Source organism: Lissotriton helveticus, chromosome 7 (genome assembly GCF_964261635.1).
Source record: "Lissotriton helveticus chromosome 7, aLisHel1.1, whole genome shotgun sequence".
In the NCBI taxonomy this organism is placed as follows: Eukaryota; Metazoa; Chordata; class Amphibia; order Caudata; family Salamandridae; genus Lissotriton; species Lissotriton helveticus.
Window position 1 is genome coordinate 1,767,963,097 of NC_136068.1, and position 22,600 is coordinate 1,767,985,696.

A 22,600-nucleotide genomic window follows, 5' to 3' on the forward strand; every position below is an offset into this window, starting at 1 on the left:
GTCCCTACGAGTCCTCCATCTTATGTTATGTGTGCATGATTAAATATGCATATGTATCCCCCATGTTTGATTAAAGACGCAATTATAGTTGTGTCCATCTCTAGTATGCCAGTTTCCAGTTCTCGTGAAAGCTACGAGTATCAGGCCTATGTAAAGTTACGTTGCCACGTTTCTCAGTGTGCACGTTATTTCATTGTAAAGTCCCCGTTTCTAGGCCTCAAAAGGGCCCGGACACCAGATTCAGCTCCTGTCTCCTTAGCCTCGCTGAGGAGCGATACAGCCCCCACCTGTATCCTCGACCCTTCACTTACTTCCTGCCTCACAGTGCCCGGCTCAGCCTGGCTCTGCCTACGAGTCTGCCAAGAGTATGTTATGATTCTAGTTATCAGTCCAGCCCTCCTTCTCTGCATTCCTAAGCTACTGAATCGCATCAATAGTTTCCGTCATTGTCTAGCCTTTACGTCTCCATGTAAGAGAAATACTGCATTTAATGGTCATTTAATATTCTTCATCACGCACTACATGTAGAATAATGCATGCTCCAGTCTTAGAGTCCGTTAGCCTCTCCCCTCCTGACTCTTAGTTTATATCAACATGTTCTCTAAACATCAGATACTAGATACTGTTTCGGTACATGTCGCCCTGACTCTCCAGACTTCAGTCTCTGCTCCTAGCACAGAGTTCGTAGCCCCCAGCTTCTCCTAGTAACACGTCATTGTCGGTTTGCGCGCACCATTAGGTTAGAGGTCCCGGCTCCTTAGGTAGCCCCCTCCATGTTTCCGCCCCATTTATGACATATTCTGTTACGTTTACATCACATGTCTATGTATACGCCCCTGTTACACCCATTTTCACCCTTATCTTTCGCGACTGCTATTGACCACACCCACTGCTCCGCCTATCATATGTACTGTAATGCAACTGTTTTACTATATATGCTTGTGTATTGTTATTAAATGTTACGCCAGTCCTTTCCCCAGAGCGCGCTCATCCCAGATCCTGCCCCAGGCAGCTGCCATCCTGTTCCCGTGCAGGTTGTCCTGTTCCTGTCCTTTATGCTGTATTAAACCTGCAAACTCCTACTACCTCGAATCTTGACTCTTATTTATTGAGCTATCTGTTATTCATTTATCCATTCAAAAATAGAGGTATTATTTATTTATTTACCACATAATGGCGCCCGAATAGGGACTTGCCCTTTCCCCACGCGCCGGTGAAGCCACGCCGGCCCCCTGACCCTCTGCAGCCGTGACGGAACCATACCGTGCACGTGCAGATATTTCTGCTTCAAGTATCCCTCAGGCCCACGGAGGAGACGGAGGTGGCGGTCCAGCATCCAGACGAGGCGGTGGAGGAACGCGGCGAGTCCCGACCAGAGCCCAAGCCGAGAGTCCAAGGTCCGAGGTATCCGGAGGCCCACCCGTAACAGAAGTCCGAAGTCCGTCCGTCCGGCGTCGAAGCAGTCCAGTCGAGTCCGAGGCCTTCCGTTCTTGCTGCCCGGTGAGTACCATTGCTGGGGTAGTATCTAGACAGGGTCAATCTAATTGACTCTGGTCCGTGGGTTGGTGGTACACAGACCCAAAACGAAGTGTCCACTTCGGTGGATGCGGGTCCTGACGTGTCTCTTTAGGAGACCGGTAAGTTTCGTACTGTTTCAGCAGTGCATCTAGTTTCTATTCTAGTCAGTTCTGTTCTCGAGAAAATTCATGTATTCTGTTTTCAGTATTCCAGGTAGTATTCTGTTCGAACTGTTATTTTAAATATTCTTCATGTATTTTAATGTCGTGGTATGAATGTGAAGTAATTATCGTGTTCATTGTGTATTGTATTGTGTCTAGATTACAGTTCAGTCATGCCCTTATTCTCGAAATTACGTCAGTTAAAAACTAGAAAAGGTCTGCTAGAAGCAGCAGTTCCTGTCCCGCCTAGGGACAGTCCAGGTCATTTTATGTATCAGAAGCATGGCATAAGTGCCATATTATATCTAGATTTATGGGTAGAGTATACCAAAGAGTTAGAGGAAAAGTATAGATGGCCCGTATCAGGTACGTGGGATGCCGAGTGCATCATGAGAGTAGAAGAAGCATTATGGAAAAAGAAAGCCAGACAGTCACAGAAAGATGCCATCGAGTTATGGCGCAAAGAATCTCATAAAAGAACCGAAAAAGAAATCAGAAAGTCAGAACTAAGTAGAGAATCCTTGGAACGAGCCCAGGAAAGGGAACTAATCGAGATAGGTGAACGAGTTAAAACAGAACAGTCAGACAGACAGAGGCATGCCCTTATTAAGGGTATGTATCCTCTTCTTGCCGAGGGCTTGCCGAAAGCAACCCCGGAGGCATCCAGTAATTTTCCGCCACCATTAGTTCCGACCAAGCTACGTCACAAACCGACCGCAGCTGATATTTTCATCTCGTCCTATTTGGACGACACAGTCCCGGAATATGCAAATCCTGTTCCGCCAGTCCCTGTAAATCAGGCAATTCCTGCTCCCCCAGACACCGGGGCACCTCTTGCAGTACCTGCTACGGTACCCCCGGTCCAGCCTACATTACAATTTCCCGCCGCGCTGGTACGAAGAGTATCAGTCGACGATTCCAGTTTAGGGGCCGCAGGAGGAGGTCCTCCTGGTACCCCGCCACCGCACCAACGTAGAACGTTGGCCGAGTTACATGAATGTGCGTTACAGCGTACGCCCAAATTTAAGTCCGTTGCAGAAATCCGACGAGCTCTCACTGAATGCCGCTATGATCCAGTTGCAGGTGATGATAGTACAGTAATATATTCCATCCGTGTAAGACGGGTGACCGGGTATTTAGACACCCTACCAGATATGAAAGGAGATCTAGACAGAATATATCGTTTCATCCGTACAGGGGATGATCCAGAAAGTATTGGCGAAGCCATGTCTCAAAGGAAAGCTGAGATCCAGCTCATGTTACTAAAGTTTCTGATTAATTGTCTAATAAGAGAACAAGATTACCCGACTAAAGATCAGGCCGAAATGAAAATCCTGACAAGGTGGAGTGATAATATAGCCGAGGGTAAACACAAGACTATCAGTAGTATAGAGAGTATGTACAAGAAAATTCGTAAGGAAATACTAAAGTTACACGAACAACGTAAAGCAGCACAAGTAAGCGAGAAAGAGAATGACTCTTCTACAGAAGAGGTAGAGGACGAGAATCCCACTAGAATAGCGTATGTAGGAAAATCTAGATTTCCAGACCGCCATTTGCGCCTAGAACACAAGTCAGTTTTACATCATCCAGCACCAGAACAAGGTTCTCTGGAACAAGTATTTCAAGCTACCGATCACATTCTGAAATCACGAATCGGTTACAGTGAATTAAGTACTATGCATGAACAAGAACTAGCCCGATCAGCAGTCCGATGGATTACTGATTCTACCACTTTTCCAGACGAAATAGTGGCACAAATGTTCCTGAAATTGCCCCCAGCTGAGCAGCGACTGGTGGGTATGTATATGATCCAGCACCTCATTACATTGTATGAGGGTCAACATTCTGATCCAGGTCCGTTACACGATGTCCTGAACGAGTTACTCCAGTATAGATGGAAAGGTTTAGGTACCGATTTAATTAGTGTCATTCTAGAACAGCGCCACAAATATAGTATGTTTTTGAACCCGCATTTTGTTCATGTCTCACCTCCAGAAAGTAAACCCTTTTACATAGACAGACAGAATCCGTTACGAGAAGTACACCCAGTTAGCACAACAGATGGTGAAATGCAACGAGTGTTTGTTTACACCCCGATTACAAAGATGGAACTCTTAGAGATGAAAAAGTTAATTCCCTGTCATGATAAAGATCCAGCAGGGTTCCACCGAGAATTAAAGGACATGCTCCGTATGGGAGAATACACGTATCCAGATATTATTAAAATGTTAAAGGTCCTGTTGCCCGCAGGGGTATATGAAAAACTCAAGGAAAAAGATTGGGAGGTGGGAGAGAAAAAGATCGATTGGGCAGTTCTAGAAGCTGAAGATAAGATACGAGTACCAGGTACCGGTCTAGGAGAAAAATGTAAAGAATTACCAGAACTGTTAATACAAGTTTTGCCAAGATTATTAGCCACTAAAAAGGAAGACTGGGATGCAATCTCAGCCTGTAAACAGAAACAAGACGAAGACACTAGTGATTTTTATTCTAGATTCGAGAAATGTTTTAGTATATACAGTGGCCTCAAGACAAGTAGCGAGTCATACCCTCATCTTTTTGTTACTAAATTAGTCGAGAATTCAAGTCCACAAGTTAAGAATCGAGTTTTGAAAGTCGAAAGTACCTGGCAAGCTAATACCCCGTCCCAGATGTTACAGATGCTCCAATACCACCAGAATAGAATCAGAGAAGAGCAAGATCATGAAAGAAAACGTATGAAAGACACGAAAATGAAAGTACTAGTTGCACAATCTATTCCTCAAGACAGTCAGAAGAGGGGTCCGAATCAAGTCAGTCATCCTACAGCTCCCGTTAAAGGGACCTGCAATTATTGTAAACAGCCAGGTCATTTTATAAACGAGTGTGCAGTTCTGAAACATAATATAGCTACCGGTAAAACTAAAGAAAGACCACGTCCGCCTAGACAAGAACAAGTTTCACAGACTTCTCAGCCACAGAATGCACAACAGACAGTTCCAGTACCGCAGCCTATTGCTGCAACACAGCATGTTACACAGCAGATGTACCAGTATGCACAGTCCGAGTATCCAGAGTATCAGCCATATTCATGAAACAGCCTAGAGAGGGAGGTAGGCTTGCCTCTCATCGAGATACCTGTAGATCAAGAGGGTCCCTATGTTCATAGTCAAGTATTAGGGAAAGACAGAAAGTTTCTGATTGATACAGGGGCAAGTAGGACCACCATCAGTCACGCCGAAGTTCCAGGGGCTCCGCTCTCAGGCTCAAGAAATGTTTCCCTTGGATTTTCAGGAAAACCTATCGTAAATGAAATTTCAAAGCCAGTTACTCTAGAAGTAGGTCCATTGTCCCGCACTACTGATCTGCTACTTACTAAGTCATGTCCAGAAAATCTGTTAGGCATTAAGACACTGAAAGAATTAGGTGCAGTCATATGCTGCTCCCCCGAGGGAATACGATTGTTCCTACGTGACTTCAAGGGTCACTATGTATTACGAGATTTTGATCCGAGATTGTCCAATGTTCCGCAGCATCTATGGGCACAAGGTCCAACTGATGTTGGTTATATGCAAATCACACCCCATCGTGTGACTCTCAAGCCAGGTGTAGTGTTACCACGAATCAGGCAGTACAGATTGCCACCTGAGGCTGTAGCAGCCTTATCCAAAATTATTGACGAGCTCATGGCTCATGGAGTAGTTGTAGAAACTGACTCCAATGTATGTAATTCTCCGATCATTCCAGTCATGAAACGAACTGATCCAAATGCACCCCCTGTATATCGATTAGTGATTGACCTCCGAGAGCTTAATAAATGTATTATTCCCCAGTACCCAGTTGTCCCAGATATCTCTTCCCTATTGACAGCCATTGATTCTGAAGCCTCATTTTTTTTCAGTCATAGACCTCAAGAACGCATTTTTTAGTGTCCCCATTCATCCAGACAGCCAGTTCCTTTTCGGTTTTTGTTTAAATGGAAGGAGCTATATGTTCACACGCGCTCCTCAAGGTTTCACAGAAAGTCCAAGTATTTACAGTCAAGCACTTAAGAGACAACTAGACAATATTCACATGCCAACTGACACTGCCCTGCTCCAGTATGTCGATGATCTACTGATCACAGCCCGTTCTGAACGTGCTTGCGAGCGAGCATCTCTTACAGTCTTGTATTTCCTTGCCGAGATGGGGCACAAGGTGTCCCCTTCTAAGCTTCAATTCTGTGTCCAGCAAGTGATCTACTTAGGCCACTTACTGTCCAAGAGGGGTAGGCAGTTGACACCCGACCGTATCCAGTTAATAGCGAGTCTTCCTCAGCCCAAGACCCAGAAGGAGGTACGTGCTTTTATTGGCCTTACTTCTTATTGCAGACAATGGATTCCTCAGTATGCATTTCTAGCTAAACCACTGATACAGTTAACGACACAGGAGGCAGCCGTATCGACTGTCCTCCCTTGGACATCTGAACATACACTTAGTTTTAATGAGTTAAAGAAAGCTCTATGCCAAGCTCCAGTTCTAGCTACACCGAACTACAGTAAGCCTTTTACACTTTTTGTCACTGAACGCGAAGGTACAGCATTATCTGTTCTCACACAAGATCAAGCAGGACAATACAAGCCCTGTGCTTATTTTTCTAGCACATTAGATCCTGTAGCCCAGGCTCTGCCTGCGTGCCTCAAGTCAGTTGCAGCCACAGCACTAGCTATCAGACAAAGTGATTCCATAGTCTTAGGACATTCCTTGACAGTACAAGTCCCACACTCCGTGGAAGTTCTTTTAAACAGAACACAGACTCAGCACTTGACAATTGCACGTTTAACAGGTTATGAATTGACACTGTTCCAGCCACACATAGAAATCAGACGCTGCAACGTTCTAAATCCTGCCACACTGTTACCGTCAGTAAATTCAAATCCTGCCACACACGACTGTGTGGAAGTAGTTAATATTATGACTAAGCCAAGACAAGATCTGACAGATATTCCATTACCAGATCCCGACCTGACACTTTATGTGGATGGTTCATGCATGAGAACAAGTACAGGAGAACTAGTAGCCGCGTATGCAGTGACTACTGACACTGAAGTTATTGAAACACATCGTATTGACACCCTGTCTGCTCAAGCAGCAGAGCTAGTTGCTCTGACTCAAGCCTGCATACACGCCAAGAACCTGAAAGTTAATGTTTACACAGATTCACGTTACGCATTTGGAGTCGTACACGACTTCGGAGTGCTCTGGCAGGAAAGAGGTTTCATGACTTCTCATGGAACCAAGATTCAGCATGGTCTCCTTATTCAAGCTCTGTTAGATGCCATACACTTACCGACATCCATTGCTATCATGAAATGCAAAGCACATACGAAAGTTACTGACACTATTTCTCAAGGTAATGATCTAGCAGATCGCACAGCCAAGCTTACAGCTCAGACACCAGACATTCCAGTTAATAAGACACCGACACACACTCCAGATCCGACTACCTGTATGACAGTTAAGGACCCCACTCAAGATGTCATAGATATCCAGTTACATGCTACTCCCGATGAAATCAAGAAATGGTCCGAACAAGGAGGGGTCCAGACAGATCAGGGATGGGTAACGAAGGGTAAAGCCACATGGTTTCTCCCCGACTCTATGGTTCAAGTCATTGTTAATACCGCACATAGTCCAGCACATTTAGGAGAAAAAGCAATGTTAGATAGTATCCAGAACATTTGGTTCAACAAGCATTTACGAGCTGCAGCCAAGCAGAAAGTCCGTACCTGTATGATATGTTGTCAGTTTAATCCAGGTAAAAGTGTTCCGGTGGAACAAGGTGGATTCCAGCCCCCTGACCACCCTTTTGAAGTCCTCTAGATGGATTATATTCAGATGGAGCGATGTCGAGCTTTCAAGTATGTCCTCGTAGTTGTATGCGCTTTGTCCAGGTGGACGGAAGCATATCCAGTCCCAGCTTACACAGCCACGACCACTGCCAAGCAGTTGGTTCGTGAGTTCTTCCCCCGTTATGGACTCCCTAGAGTCGTATATTCTGACAACGGCCAGCCATTCTCATCCGAGTTGATGAAACATGTTTCCCTTTTGTTAGGGTACCAGTGGAAGTTCCATTGTGTACGCCATCCTGAAGCAGCTGGTCTCGTAGAGAGACATAATCAGACCCTGAAAATCCGCATCGCCAAAGTATGTAAAGAGAAAGGTGTGGACTGGCTAGTAGCTCTGCCAGTTGCCTTGTTTTATATGCGCATGGTCGCACATTCCAGATCAGGTCTGTCCCCGTACGAGGTCGTATTTGGCCGCCCCCCCTAACATGTGGGGTACACCTAGACCCCGAAGTATTACCGATGTTTCAAGTAATATGCTGACAGATTACCTAGCTTCCTTGATGTCTGCCCTCAACTCTTGTCGTTCACAGGTTGCCGCCGCATTTCCAGACAATACCGAGGTGGCACCGCATGAAATCGTTCCCGGATCCATGGTCTTAGTGAGAAATTTTGATCGTTCAAGTCCGCTGGAGCCTCGCTGGAAGGAACCCCGACAGGTCCTCCTGGCCACCCGTACAGCCGTGAAGTTGGAGGGACGCAAAGGCTGGGTGCATCTTTCGCATATCAAAAAGTTTTATGGATTGAAGCCTGTTTCAAAGAACATTTCCGAGGATCTTAAAGACTGCCAAAGTACTACTCTTAAGGACTGTCCCGCAAAAGACATTGCTACGAACCCTTCCCTGTTAGAGAAAACTCCGCAACAGGAGTATAAGCTTAAACTAAGGTCTAGTAAAATAAGTCAGCCAGTTTGATTGTCTAAGTCCTCCCCTAGGTGAAACGGTTAGACCGGTTTCTGACATGTATATAATAGACCCCCACAGAGAGAGAGTTAGTGAGAACTCTAGAAGTTGCACTATTATTTTATGTTTTCTGCTATATTTCAGCATTATGATTTCCTGCACCAGTTATGCATTTTATTTGTGTTTTTCAGTTTCTCATGTAAATAAGTCTGCTAATGTTACAGTAGAGCACACGTTTAGTGATCTGCCTCCTCATGAACTCTCTTACCGCCTCGCTATGCGTAACAATTCCTTTATCCGCATGTTACATTACTCACACCAGACCAGCAATGCCACTAATTGTTGGGTGTGTGGTCGACTCCCCCCTTTCCAGACACCGAAGGGAGTTCTGCCACTCTTTCCTTATCCATTTTCACATAATGGTTCGTGTGGAGCATGGTCCACGTTAACGTCATCCTCAACAGATATGTCTTTACTTAACAGTACATGTTTCCCAGACAAGCAAGGTCTTCCCCACAGAACAGGGTTAGATCTAGAGAATGAAGTTTATAATCTAGGTAATTATTCTTCGAATTTCATGGTCCTGAATGTTCAGTCTGATTCTACTCCAGACTTACCTGCTATTTCAGTACTACCAGTCAAAGGTGAATTATGTGTCCGAAATAATGGTTCCGTACATGTAGGCCATAGTGATTGTACTACTATTGTCAAGTATAGTGGCAGTAGTAGTACAATTCATCCAGACAGCCAGTTCCTTTTCGGTTTTTGTTTAAATGGAAGGAGCTATATGTTCACACGCGCTCCTCAAGGTTTCACAGAAAGTCCAAGTATTTACAGTCAAGCACTTAAGAGACAACTAGACAATATTCACATGCCAACTGACACTGCCCTGCTCCAGTATGTCGATGATCTACTGATCACAGCCCGTTCTGAACGTGCTTGCGAGCGAGCATCTCTTACAGTCTTGTATTTCCTTGCCGAGATGGGGCACAAGGTGTCCCCTTCTAAGCTTCAATTCTGTGTCCAGCAAGTGATCTACTTAGGCCACTTACTGTCCAAGAGGGGTAGGCAGTTGACACCCGACCGTATCCAGTTAATAGCGAGTCTTCCTCAGCCCAAGACCCAGAAGGAGGTACGTGCTTTTATTGGCCTTACTTCTTATTGCAGACAATGGATTCCTCAGTATGCATTTCTAGCTAAACCACTGATACAGTTAACGACACAGGAGGCAGCCGTATCGACTGTCCTCCCTTGGACATCTGAACATACACTTAGTTTTAATGAGTTAAAGAAAGCTCTATGCCAAGCTCCAGTTCTAGCTACACCGAACTACAGTAAGCCTTTTACACTTTTTGTCACTGAACGCGAAGGTACAGCATTATCTGTTCTCACACAAGATCAAGCAGGACAATACAAGCCCTGTGCTTATTTTTCGAGCACATTAGATCCTGTAGCCCAGGCTCTGCCTGCGTGCCTCAAGTCAGTTGCAGCCACAGCACTAGCTATCAGACAAAGTGATTCCATAGTCTTAGGACATTCCTTGACAGTACAAGTCCCACACTCCGTGGAAGTTCTTTTAAACAGAACACAGACTCAGCACTTGACAATTGCACGTTTAACAGGTTATGAATTGACACTGTTCCAGCCACACATAGAAATCAGACGCTGCAACGTTCTAAATCCTGCCACACTGTTACCGTCAGTAAATTCAAATCCTGCCACACACGACTGTGTGGAAGTAGTTAATATTATGACTAAGCCAAGACAAGATCTGACAGATATTCCATTACCAGATCCCGACCTGACACTTTATGTGGATGGTTCATGCATGAGAACAAGTACAGGAGAACTAGTAGCCGCGTATGCAGTGACTACTGACACTGAAGTTATTGAAACACATCGTATTGACACCCTGTCTGCTCAAGCAGCAGAGCTAGTTGCTCTGACTCAAGCCTGCATACACGCCAAGAACCTGAAAGTTAATGTTTACACAGATTCACGTTACGCATTTGGAGTCGTACACGACTTCGGAGTGCTCTGGCAGGAAAGAGGTTTCATGACTTCTCATGGAACCAAGATTCAGCATGGTCTCCTTATTCAAGCTCTTTTAGATGCCATACACTTACCGACATCCATTGCTATCATGAAATGCAAAGCACATACGAAAGTTACTGACACTATTTCTCAAGGTAATGATCTAGCAGATCGCACAGCCAAGCTTACAGCTCAGACACCAGACATTCCAGTTAATAAGACACCGACACACACTCCAGATCCGACTACCTGTATGACAGTTAAGGACCCCACTCAAGATGTCATAGATATCCAGTTACATGCTACTCCCGATGAAATCAAGAAATGGTCCAAACAAGGAGGGGTCCAGACAGATCAGGGATGGGTAACGAAGGGTAAAGCCACATGGTTTCTCCCCGACTCTATGGTTCAAGTCATTGTTAATACCGCACATAGTCCAGCACATTTAGGAGAAAAAGCAATGTTAGATAGTATCCAGAACATTTGGTTCAACAAGCATTTACGAGCTGCAGCCAAGCAGAAAGTCCGTACCTGTATGATATGTTGTCAGTTTAATCCAGGTAAAAGTGTTCCGGTGGAACAAGGTGGATTCCAGCCCCCTGACCACCCTTTTGAAGTCCTCCAGATGGATTATATTCAGATGGAGCGATGTCGAGGTTTCAAGTATGTCCTCGTAGTTGTATGCGCTTTGTCCAGGTGGACGGAAGCATATCCAGTCCCAGATTACACAGCCACGACCACTGCCAAGCAGTTGGTTCGTGAGTTCTTCCCCCGTTATGGACTCCCTAGAGTCGTATATTCTGACAACGGCCAGCCATTCTCATCCGAGTTGATGAAACATGTTTCCCTTTTGTTAGGGTACCAGTGGAAGTTCCATTGTGTACGCCATCCTGAAGCAGCTGGTCTCGTAGAGAGACATAATCAGACCCTGAAAATCCGCATCGCCAAAGTATGTAAAGAGAAAGGTGTGGACTGGCTAGTAGCTCTGCCAGTTGCCTTGTTTTATATGCGCATGGTCGCACATTCCAGATCAGGTCTGTCCCCGTACGAGGTCGTATTTGGCCGCCCCCCTAACATGTGGGGTACACCTAGACCCCGAAGTATTACCGATGTTTCAAGTAATATGCTGACAGATTACCTAGCTTCCTTGATGTCTGCCCTCAACTCTTGTCGTTCACAGGTTGCCGCCGCATTTCCAGACAATACCGAGGTGGCACCGCATGAAATCGTTCCCGGATCCATGGTCTTAGTGAGAAATTTTGATCGTTCAAGTCCGCTGGAGCCTCGCTGGAAGGAACCCCGACAGGTCCTCCTGGCCACCCGTACAGCCGTGAAGTTGGAGGGACGCAAAGGCTGGGTGCATCTTTCGCATATCAAAACGTTTTATGGATTGAAGCCTGTTTCAAAGAACATTTCCGAGGATCTTAAAGACTGCCAAAGTACTACTCTTAAGGACTGTCCCGCAAAAGACATTGCTACGAACCCTTCCCTGTTAGAGAAAACTCCGCAACAGGAGTATAAGCTTAAACTAAGGTCTAGTAAAATAAGTCAGCCAGTTTGATTGTCTAAGTCCTCCCCTAGGTGAAACGGTTAGACCGGTTTCTGACATGTATATAATAGACCCCCACAGAGAGAGAGTTAGTGAGAACTCTAGAAGTTGCACTATTATTTTATGTTTTCTGCTATATTTCAGCATTATGATTTCCTGCACCAGTTATGCATTTTATTTGTGTTTTTCAGTTTCTCATGTAAATAAGTCTGCTAATGTTACAGTAGAGCACACGTTTAGTGATCTGCCTCCTCATGAACTCTCTTACCGCCTCGCTATGCGTAACAATTCCTTTATCCGCATGTTACATTACTCACACCAGACCAGCAATGCCACTAATTGTTGGGTGTGTGGTCGACTCCCCCCTTTCCAGACACCGAAGGGAGTTCTGCCACTCTTTCCTTATCCATTTTCACATAATGGTTCGTGTGGAGCATGGTCCACGTTAACGTCATCCTCAACAGATATGTCTTTACTTAACAGTACATGTTTCCCAGACAAGCAAGGTCTTCCCCACAGAACAGGGTTAGATCTAGAGAATGAAGTTTATAATCTAGGTAATTATTCTTCGAATTTCATGGTCCTGAATGTTCAGTCTGATTCTACTCCAGACTTACCTGCTATTTCAGTACTACCAGTCAAAGGTGAATTATGTGTCCGAAATAATGGTTCCGTACATGTAGGCCATAGTGATTGTACTACTATTGTCAAGTATAGTGGCAGTAGGAAATCTATTTTCAAAGCTTCACGTCATTCTTATTTTGTTTGTGGTCAGACCGCATATGTTCGTCTGCCCCTTGATTGGGAGGGAACATGTTACATTGCCTTCCTACTGCCACCAGTTTTCCTAGCCCCACCTGACTATCATAGGAATTTCCACCTAGTACATACTAGACACAAGAGAAATTTCCCGATTGTCGATTATACTGAAACTGCTCTAGAACAATACATAGATATCAATAAAGGTGTCTTCCCCTACTTAGGTACTGTTGTAAATAGTAAACTGATACGTAGATTAACCAGAACACTTGAAGCAGTAGTGATTGAGACTACTTCTGCTCTAGGTAACTTAACCGAAGAACAATCCTTTATGAGAATTGTCGTGCTCCATAATCGTCTCGTCCTTGACGTCATACTGGCCGATAGGGGCGGGGCCTGTAGAGTCATCGGATCTAGTTGCTGCATTTTCATTCCTAATAACGCGCCGTCTGTTTATTCAGCTATTACCAGACTCCATAAAATTGCCCATATGTTACACCAAGATCCAGGCACCTGGACATGGTCCGGTTGGTTCTGGAATATAATTTCCGCCTGGGGATGGAAAGTATTGTCATTTCTGGGTATTGCAGTAGCGATCATATTCAGTTGCTGCCTCTGTTTACAATGTGGCCCTGCGATTTGCGGCATTTGTGCTACATCTTGTATTCCTAGTCCCAAGTCCCGTCCTAAATCCAGTTCCAAGAAAACTCGAGACGAGCAAATGATACTGTATGAAATGATAGATGGTATCATGAATATTGATGTTTCCTGATGGAAACGTAGTGACAAGGAGGGAATGTGGAAAAGTAAATTTTGCCATGTTCTGTGTCCCTACGAGTCCTCCATCTTATGTTATGTGTGCATGATTAAATATGCATATGTATCCCCCATGTTTGATTAAAGACGCAATTATAGTTGTGTCCATCTCTAGTATGCCAGTTTCCAGTTCTCGTGAAAGCTACGAGTATCAGGCCTATGTAAAGTTACGTTGCCACGTTTCTCAGTGTGCACGTTATTTCATTGTAAAGTCCCCGTTTCTAGGCCTCAAAAGGGCCCAGACACCAGATTCAGCTCCTGTCTCCTTAGCCTCGCTGAGGAGCGATACAGCCCCCACCTGTATCCTCGACCCTTCACTTACTTCCTGCCTCACAGTGCCCGGCTCAGCCTGGCTCTGCCTACGAGTCTGCCAAGAGTATGTTATGATTCTAGTTATCAGTCCAGCCCTCCTTCTCTGCATTCCTAAGCTACTGAATCGCATCAATAGTTTCCGTCATTGTCTAGCCTTTACGTCTCCATGTAAGAGAAATACTGCATTTAATGGTCATTTAATATTCTTCATCACGCACTACATGTAGAATAATGCATGCTCCAGTCTTAGAGTCCGTTAGCCTCTCCCCTCCTGACTCTTAGTTTATATCAACATGTTCTCTAAACATCAGATACTAGATACTGTTTCGGTACATGTCGCCCTGACTCTCCAGACTTCAGTCTCTGCTCCTAGCACAGAGTTCGTAGCCCCCAGCTTCTCCTAGTAACACGTCATTGTCGGTTTGCGCGCACCATTAGGTTAGAGGTCCCGGCTCCTTAGGTAGCCCCCTCCATGTTTCCGCCCCATTTATGACATATTCTGTTACGTTTACATCACATGTCTATGTATACGCCCCTGTTACACCCATTTTCACCCTTATCTTTCGCGACTGCTATTGACCACACCCACTGCTCCGCCTATCATATGTACTGTAATGCAACTGTTTTACTATATATGCTTGTGTATTGTTATTAAATGTTACGCCAGTCCTTTCCCCAGAGCGCGCTCATCCCAGATCCTGCCCCAGGCAGCTGCCATCCTGTTCCCGTGCAGGTTGTCCTGTTCCTGTCCTTTATGCTGTATTAAACCTGCAAACTCCTACTACCTCGAATCTTGACTCTTATTTATTGAGCTATCTGTTATTCATTTATCCATTCAAAAATAGAGGTATTATTTATTTATTTACCACAATGGCCTAAATAGGGCAGGATAATCATCAACATGACCTGATGTCTCAACGGTGAAGGGGCTACCATATCAGAGGAGCTGAGGCTCCACCGGTATATACCTCATGCTTCCCCAAGAAGGGAGAAGACTAGATCTGCATATAAAAGGGCTTTATCCCAAAGAGCTATTGGGTCCCTACATACTAACACGTTTGCCTTATCTTAACTTCAACCAGTTCTTCCATGTTCATTCTTTGACATGCATCAGACATCCCAGAAAAGACATGTGACCTTTAGAAGTGCCTCTAAGTTGTAAAGGATCGGACTGCAAGGATCGGATGGAGGCTGCAGTAAGAGGTAGGGGCATACACTATCCTGATATACACATTAACAAATTGAGCCCTGTGGATCCACACACAGGAAGAGGAGGATGGATATTGGAAAAGAGAAACACCAAGGGTTATGCTCTAGTTGCACTCAGAACAGTTTGGAACAGTTCTCCTAATCCTGCATTCACAGAGAACAGCCAACAGCAGTGAGTGATTGACAGTGTCAGTCATTGCAGATAGATCTAATGAGATCATAAGATTGACACTCGCAATATCTGCAGCCAATCACAAGTCATGAAGGGCTGGCACCATGATTGTCCCTGCGTTCGGGCGTGGACCAAACCGAGCTTAGGTTTCATCTAAAATTCCACTGTTTAAAAAAAAAATAATTTGTATTAACATTTTCAATGAATAACAATGCTTTCATACCATACATGTTCCTTGCGGCATACATCACAGTAACGAATCATGACAGAATCATGAAATACCATAATTGGACCACCTCCATTTCGGGGTTTTTCTTTTGCACCCTTGTTTCTGTCCACAGTTACACCTAGTGTACGAACTTCGGGGCATATTATCATGAACAGGCGATAAAATTATCGCCGCTTTATCAGTAGAAAACTACCGCTAAAGCTGCAATAATGGGCTTGATAATATGTCCTTGTGAATGGATGTATGTCACTACAACGCGGGCTATTACCACGCGTGCCATTACAACGCTGTTTTTACAACGCAAGTCGTTACAACTGACACCACAGGTCTGTTCTTACAGCCTGGGTAAGGTGGTGTAATCACGAGAGACGTGTGACCAGAACTCCTGGACATCCTGCATTTTGCAACCTGCACCTACTTCACGAGGAATCCCGAAGTTGTTCATTGGGTTGCTTGAATCCCCATCCCGAGCACCTTTTGCACCGAAGCTCAGAGGCCCACACTCCATGAGTGTCCTGTGGGCCCACTTTGTGCATTTTAGCCTCGCGCACCTTCGTGGTTCCTAGTCCGTTGGCTAGTGTGCCCCCACGAAGACCAATCCTTGATTTACTTTGTTTTCCTGGTTGCTACAGGCTTGCTCCAATTCCTCTCCAAAGGGGGAGTTCCTCAGACCTTGCTGGTCTGCACCGAAGCCCATCTCAATATCTTGCGTGGATTGCATTTGCCAAGGCTTGTTGGGTCCAATCCGGATACTGACACCACAGTCAACTAGATCCTTCATGGGACAGCTCAAATCCAGTTCCTGGTTGTCATCAATGCCTCCTGGTCTTCGTGGCTGAAGAGACAAACTTCACCTTTTCACCTGAAATCACCTGACATCTGGTGGCATCTTCCTATCGCCATCCTGGTCACTGGCTAGTGGCCCAGACTCTGTCTCCTCTGCTTTCAGGCTCTTCACATCTCTGATCCACCCTTGGATCCACCCGGACACTTTTCCTCTGGTCACGTGCAGCACTTCGCAGCTCTCCATTGGAATCGACGACGAAACCAGACACCAAAAGTCATCAATGCACCCGGCTTCCCTGGGTGGAGTAACACAAGTACTCCGGTGCTCCCTTGGGTCTTGACTCTCGAAGTGTCCTAGTCTAAAAGGGTTCCATCGTAGTACACTTAGAAGTGTCCTTAAATTGTAAATTTGTAACTTGTTTGTTTCCCATAGAAATTCAATGGTAACCCGCGGCTGTGTTTAGACGCTGCATGCGTCTCCCATGGGCCTCCTACATCCTAACCTTTGGTGGTTCTAGGCAGCCCCAGCGATTCCACAGGCCCTAGGCCTGCTTTCTAACTTTCATGTGGTTCTTATACCACTATTTTAGTATATGGTTTGTGAGGCCCCTACGGCATAACGTATACTGTGCAACTTATCGTATGCTAATTAAGTTCCTTGTATTGTAATTTTACCTCTGACCTCATAAAGAGTGCAGAGGGGTTGTGTTTAGAATAAATACATATATATTTGATATATACCTTGTGTGGTGTGCTTTCATTTGGCACTCAAGAGATTATAAATGGTAAAACAACTCGCTTAACTCGCCTCTAAGTCTTAGCCTTATGGCTTCTCTGCACAGCTACCACTAGGATAGCTTTCTTTAAGGTTGACTTCATAACCTACCATCAATAAGGGTCGATTGGACTGGTACAAGGATTGCACTAGAATAGTGGACATCATATACCAGGCCAACTTCTCACAGAGACAATGTACATTTCTTCAGGCCTTGATGAGATTGGCTGTAGGATGCCCTAATGGGTGCCAGTGTGGAGTCTGGGGGCCATCTAGATGCCAGAATTCAAGGGCTTGAACAACAGTTCTGAAGTCATTTTTCTGGAAGCAACAATTTGACTTTCTTTAGAAGAGAGATTGCTGGTACCAGGCCATCTTTGTTTCTTTTATCAATGTGTTTTTTTGAGGATGAAGTTGGGCTCCAGGGTGAATCCAGGGAAGTTGGCATTGGGTGAAAGTTGGGATTCTAAGCCATCAATGTACATGTTTGTACTGTTTGTTTGTTTGTTGTTGTTTGCAAATAAAAGGAACCCTGTCTTGGTTGTGCTGAGCTTCATGAAGGTGCTGGACATCCAGGGCTAGAAGATGTTCTAGTAGGGTTTGAGACATTGGAATTCTGAAGCACTGAGACTTTTTAGTACAGTTCTGTATACTTGGCGTAGTGGTGATTCTCGATGCAGTCCTCTGTGAGTGAGACACCAAGCAGCTTCATGGAAAGGTTGAAGATGACAGTAGACGGTATTGAACCATGAGGGACTCTGCAGATGATCTAGATCTTTTGTGACATGGAAGTGTTGACGTGAACCTACTGGTGTCATTTGGAAAGGTTGGAGGAGAAGGACATTGCTGATGAATCTGATTCGAGACCCCATGGTGCATATGAGGATGAGATGGTCGACTGTGTGGAAGGCAGCTGTGATGTCCAGCAATATCAGGAGGCATGGGTCATCTTCATCTGTTGTCAAGAGAGCATTGTCTACAAGGTGTCAAGTAGCCGCCTCTGTGCTACAGCCGTCTGTGCCGCAGCAATCTATGTGCTGCAGCCGTCTCTGTGCCGCAGCCATCTCTGTGCCACAGACATCTCTGTGCCGCAGCCATCTCTGTGCCGCAGCCATCTCTGTGCTGCAGCCATCTCTGTGCCGCAGCCGTCTCTGTGCCGCAGCCATCCCCAGGAAGCTCGTTCCAGCTCAGGGAAGACCTGGCTTGGCAGTTCGGGCTGGACTGTTCCCATGAGGCACAGGGCCAAGAATGATTTGCATATAGCTGGGTCTGAACTGAGGTGGCAAAGTGAGCTAAATAACGATGATGGATTCAACCCAGATCTGTGACTGGGGGTGAGTGTCTGAAAAGTTTCAGCTCTCCGTCCATCATCTCCTTGTGTTCGCTTGGTTCACCCTAAGTTGGCAGAGTATGCCCAGACGTGGGTCCCTTGCACACTTTTCACTGGATTCAAGCTAACCTGGCTGACCAGGAGTATTACCCCGAAACCGGTTACAGGATACTTGTTTTCGTTTCAGGGAAAACCTGGCTTGGCAGTTCGGGCTGGACTGTTCCCATGAGGTTCTTAAGCAAATGAGAGAGTAAGGAAAAAAGCGAACTTGTCCTCTTCCCCAAGCAGTTTATTATAAACAAAGAACACAAATCCTTTGCAAGGTCATGGAGTCATTGTTAGTGACAAAAACCTAGCAAAAAGGGGATCAAGAAAAGCGCAAACAACTGCACGATGTTTTAGGAAACCTCTCACCCACCTACCTGGTAGGTGGCATGCTTCATCATCGGGGCCCAGCTAGATTACCTAGCGCAATCAGCTGTGCTTCAACGCCTGAGTTACAGCGGAGCAGGTTGTTTGTTTGAATACAGTGAAGTGCTATGTGAAGTGAAAGTTACCTGATAAAAAATATGTCTGTAGGGAACCCTTTTAAAAGTTTTAATGGAAGGGCCCTAGGACATGAATAAAAAATAATAGGGGGATCAACTTGAGGTTTTAGGTACCTCTGTATCCCTTTACAAATTATTAGGTCTACTAGTTTCAGCCCTTAAGGTAGTTAAGAGGGCTTTCGTCAGGACCAAAAAAGTGTGTGACCCAAAATTAGTTGGTCACTGGTGCGTAGGTATCAGTACACACCCTAAAGTGTGCTGTGAGTGTAGTGGATTGTTTTTACTCACAAATCCAAGGTCTGGAGTACTTTGACTCTACATACTTGTTCCTCATGGACTTGATCACGGTCTGCTATCCATCCTGACTATTTTGTCGGAGTAAAAGATCATTCTGACCTATGCAGCCGGTCGCAGACCTAATAATTTGTAAAGGGATACAGAGGTACCTAAAACCTCATTATTTTTTATTCATGTCCTAGGGCCCTTCCAATAAAACTTTTAAAAGGGTTCCCACAGACATTTTTTATCAGGTAACTTTCACTTCACATAGCACTTCACACGTGCAGTTGTTTGCGCTTTTCTTGATCCCCTTTTTGCTAGGTTTTTGTCACTAACAATGACTCCATGACCTTGCAAAGGATTTGTCTACTCTGTTCCCATGAGGCACAGGGCCAAGACTGATTTACATATAGCTGGGTCTGCACTGAGGTGGGGAAGTGAGTTAAAAACAATGACAGATTCAACCCAGACCTGTGACTGGGGGTGTATGTCTGAAAAGTTTCAGCTCTCCGTCCATCATCTCTTTGTGTTTGCTTTGTTCACCCTAAGTTGGCAGGGTATGCCCAGACATGGGTCTGTTGAAATGTAAAATCTAATTCTCTCGGTTTTTGATTAAGCTGTGCTTCATCCATTCTTCACCCCTGCCCTGCTTTCGGCCTGGCTCTCTCTCCTTGACACCGCATCTGCATAAACATTGGTAAAGAATCTAGATTGGGGCATTGTAGGCTGTGTATACATGCAGACTCAGCGCAAAAGAACAGCTGGCATTTGCACAGGGTTTTTTAAACAATGGTAAAGCCTTAGATAAAGTTTAAACAGATAGCCTATCTTGATGTGCAACTTCAGAACGCGACAGTTACACAAGGCACCAAGGCTGTTGATTCTTACGGATTGTTTCATTTGTGTGTTCTTCTCAACGCTCTATTTACCTCTGGGCGTTCCTTGCTTGTGATCTTTGCTATAAAAATCCATGTAATTATGGTTCAGTGTGCTCTCGCTTGATTATCTCTATGGTGCTTGTCGGATGAGGCCCCCATTCATGAATGCTAATAAAAAACCTATGGTTTGTATTTCGCTCCAGTGTCGATTCCTCCTTACTTGTTAAGAACCTGTGGCGAAGTGGTGACCCTGCACCAGTGGGTTAATAATCTCCTCCGCAGGTTCCTTGCTCACTTTGCCACTGGATTCAAGCTAGCCTGGCTGAAGAGGAGAGTTACCCCAAAAACGGTTCCAGGATGCTTTTCTCCGGTTCAGGGAAGACCTGGCAGTTCGGGCTGGACTATTCCCATGAGGCACAGGGTCAAGACTGATTTGCATATAGCTGGGTCTGAACTGAGGTTGTGAAGTGAGCTAAAAAAATGATGATGGATTTAACCCAGATCTGTGACTGGGGGTGAGTGTCTGAAAAGTTTCTGTGCTCCGCCCATCAACTCCTTTTGTTTACTGTAGTCACAAAGTCATTGCCTGTGCATAGGAAGTAACTACGTTCTGCATTCACTTTCTATTAGGATGCACAGTTTGAGCCTGTCTTACGCACAGTTCGCTGTCTTGATTTTACTTGTTCTGCATTTTTGTGAAATGGAAAAACTTTGTGTACAAAGGAAAAAATTAAGGGTTTGCGGATTACTGGAAAAAGGGAACAAAGCAATGTCATATGTTTATGTGATGGATACAGCACCACCTCATAATAAGGATATTGCAAGTCACCTTGGCGGTCCATAACCATATAGAGGAACAAGGCTACAGAGTTCTTTTGTAAGGTCATGGAACTCCGAGGTGACTTGCAATATCCTTATCCTGTATGCCAGGGCGTACTTTATCCCATATAATGCATGGTCACACCATCACCTTTCACACATACCACTTAAAACCTTTGTGCACAGCTCTTTCATATAAAAGAGCATATATGTGTAGAAACATGAATAAAAATAAAACCACTGGTGCAAAATTAAACACATTGAAAACCTCTTAGTTATTTGTCGCAAACAGATATTTGAAACACTTCAACTGAAGTCATTTTTTTGTGTTTTTTTAAACTGCATTAGTTCCGAATGTGTACAAACATGCAGAAAGATTCCAGATTTTCTCTATGTAAGGAGTGCAGAAAATAAACATGTTTTCTTTGCTTGTCATTTTAAACTAAGAAAATAGAGCTGAGGAAAGAAAAGGAATGTTCCATTTCGATGCTTCAGTTATGCTCACTATCCTGACCTGCCTTTCACCTCTGCTGCTGGCTCTGGCTGCAGGCATTCTGATGTCAGAACTAAACTGTAATAACTTATAATAGTTGAGTTTTGACATCTTTTCTTTATACTCAGCAACTGGGTGAGTCACAAGCTACCGATTATAAAGATACTGGCGTTTATATAGGGATTACAGAATACCTTGAATAAATGTGTTTGTTCTGAAGTGTACTTTGATATTTATACAAAACATTTGGTAGTAACAATATGCAATATGTGTTCATTGTGGAACTCACAACAATGTGGCAAGAGATGCTTTACCAAAACACACAAAATGTCAGATATAATACCCTGCAATGGTAAATATAAAAGGAAAGACTCAGATTTTCAAGCACTGTGAAATCCCAATGATTAATGGTGTAACTACATTAACAGACGTATGTGTGGTGGATGACCCCATGTAGAAAAAAATTGCCTTAAAATGGGAATATAATGGCTTTAGTTTAATATCAGATGTTTTGAAAGAAGAATCATGAAAGGTTTAGATATATAGAAGCTGGGATCAGGTCACATAAAAATATACTCCAATGGCCTTTCATTAATATCAGATGCTATTTAAGAGATCTAGATGCTTAGAGAAATCAGAGGAGTCTGGAAATAGCTGAGGAATTAAGAAGATCCGCCATTGAATGGGCCTCAATTTTGCGGCATAATAAAAGCATTGTGTATGAGAAAGCCAGGAATAAGTGGCACCCCAATGAAGATATTGATATCTCATTGGACATGTGGAATAAGATCAATGAATTACATTTTACCCAGTTAAAAGGGGCCAGTTTTAGACGAATGCAGTTCCACTCCAAATGGTTACTCTATAGAACTCTTGTGGTATTGCATGAAATGTAATCTGATTGTTTCTGACGCAAGATGTATGGGGCAGGGACAAGGTCCCACATATTTTGGAGTAGACCAGGAATAAGGACATTTTGGTCTGAGATTGAACTATACTGCCATAATGATTTCGAACTGTTTCACTCTATAGATGCCCACACTGCAATCATGAGTTATTCACCTGATATAAAAATGGAGTCTTTACAAAAAAAAATTGGATATTTTTGCACTGATAGCTAGATCTCTTAGCCCCAGCCTCTCTAACATCTGTAATGTGATGTTT

The 22,600-nt window shown here is 44.4% G+C and overlaps 1 protein-coding gene across 1 annotated transcript in view; it reads left to right on the forward strand.

Moving 5' to 3' along the window:
* SPACA6 (sperm acrosome associated 6) overlaps window positions 1-22,600 on the forward strand; it is a 247,875-nt gene that overhangs the window by 82,123 nt on the left and 143,152 nt on the right. The gene's annotated exons all lie outside the window — the stretch shown is intronic.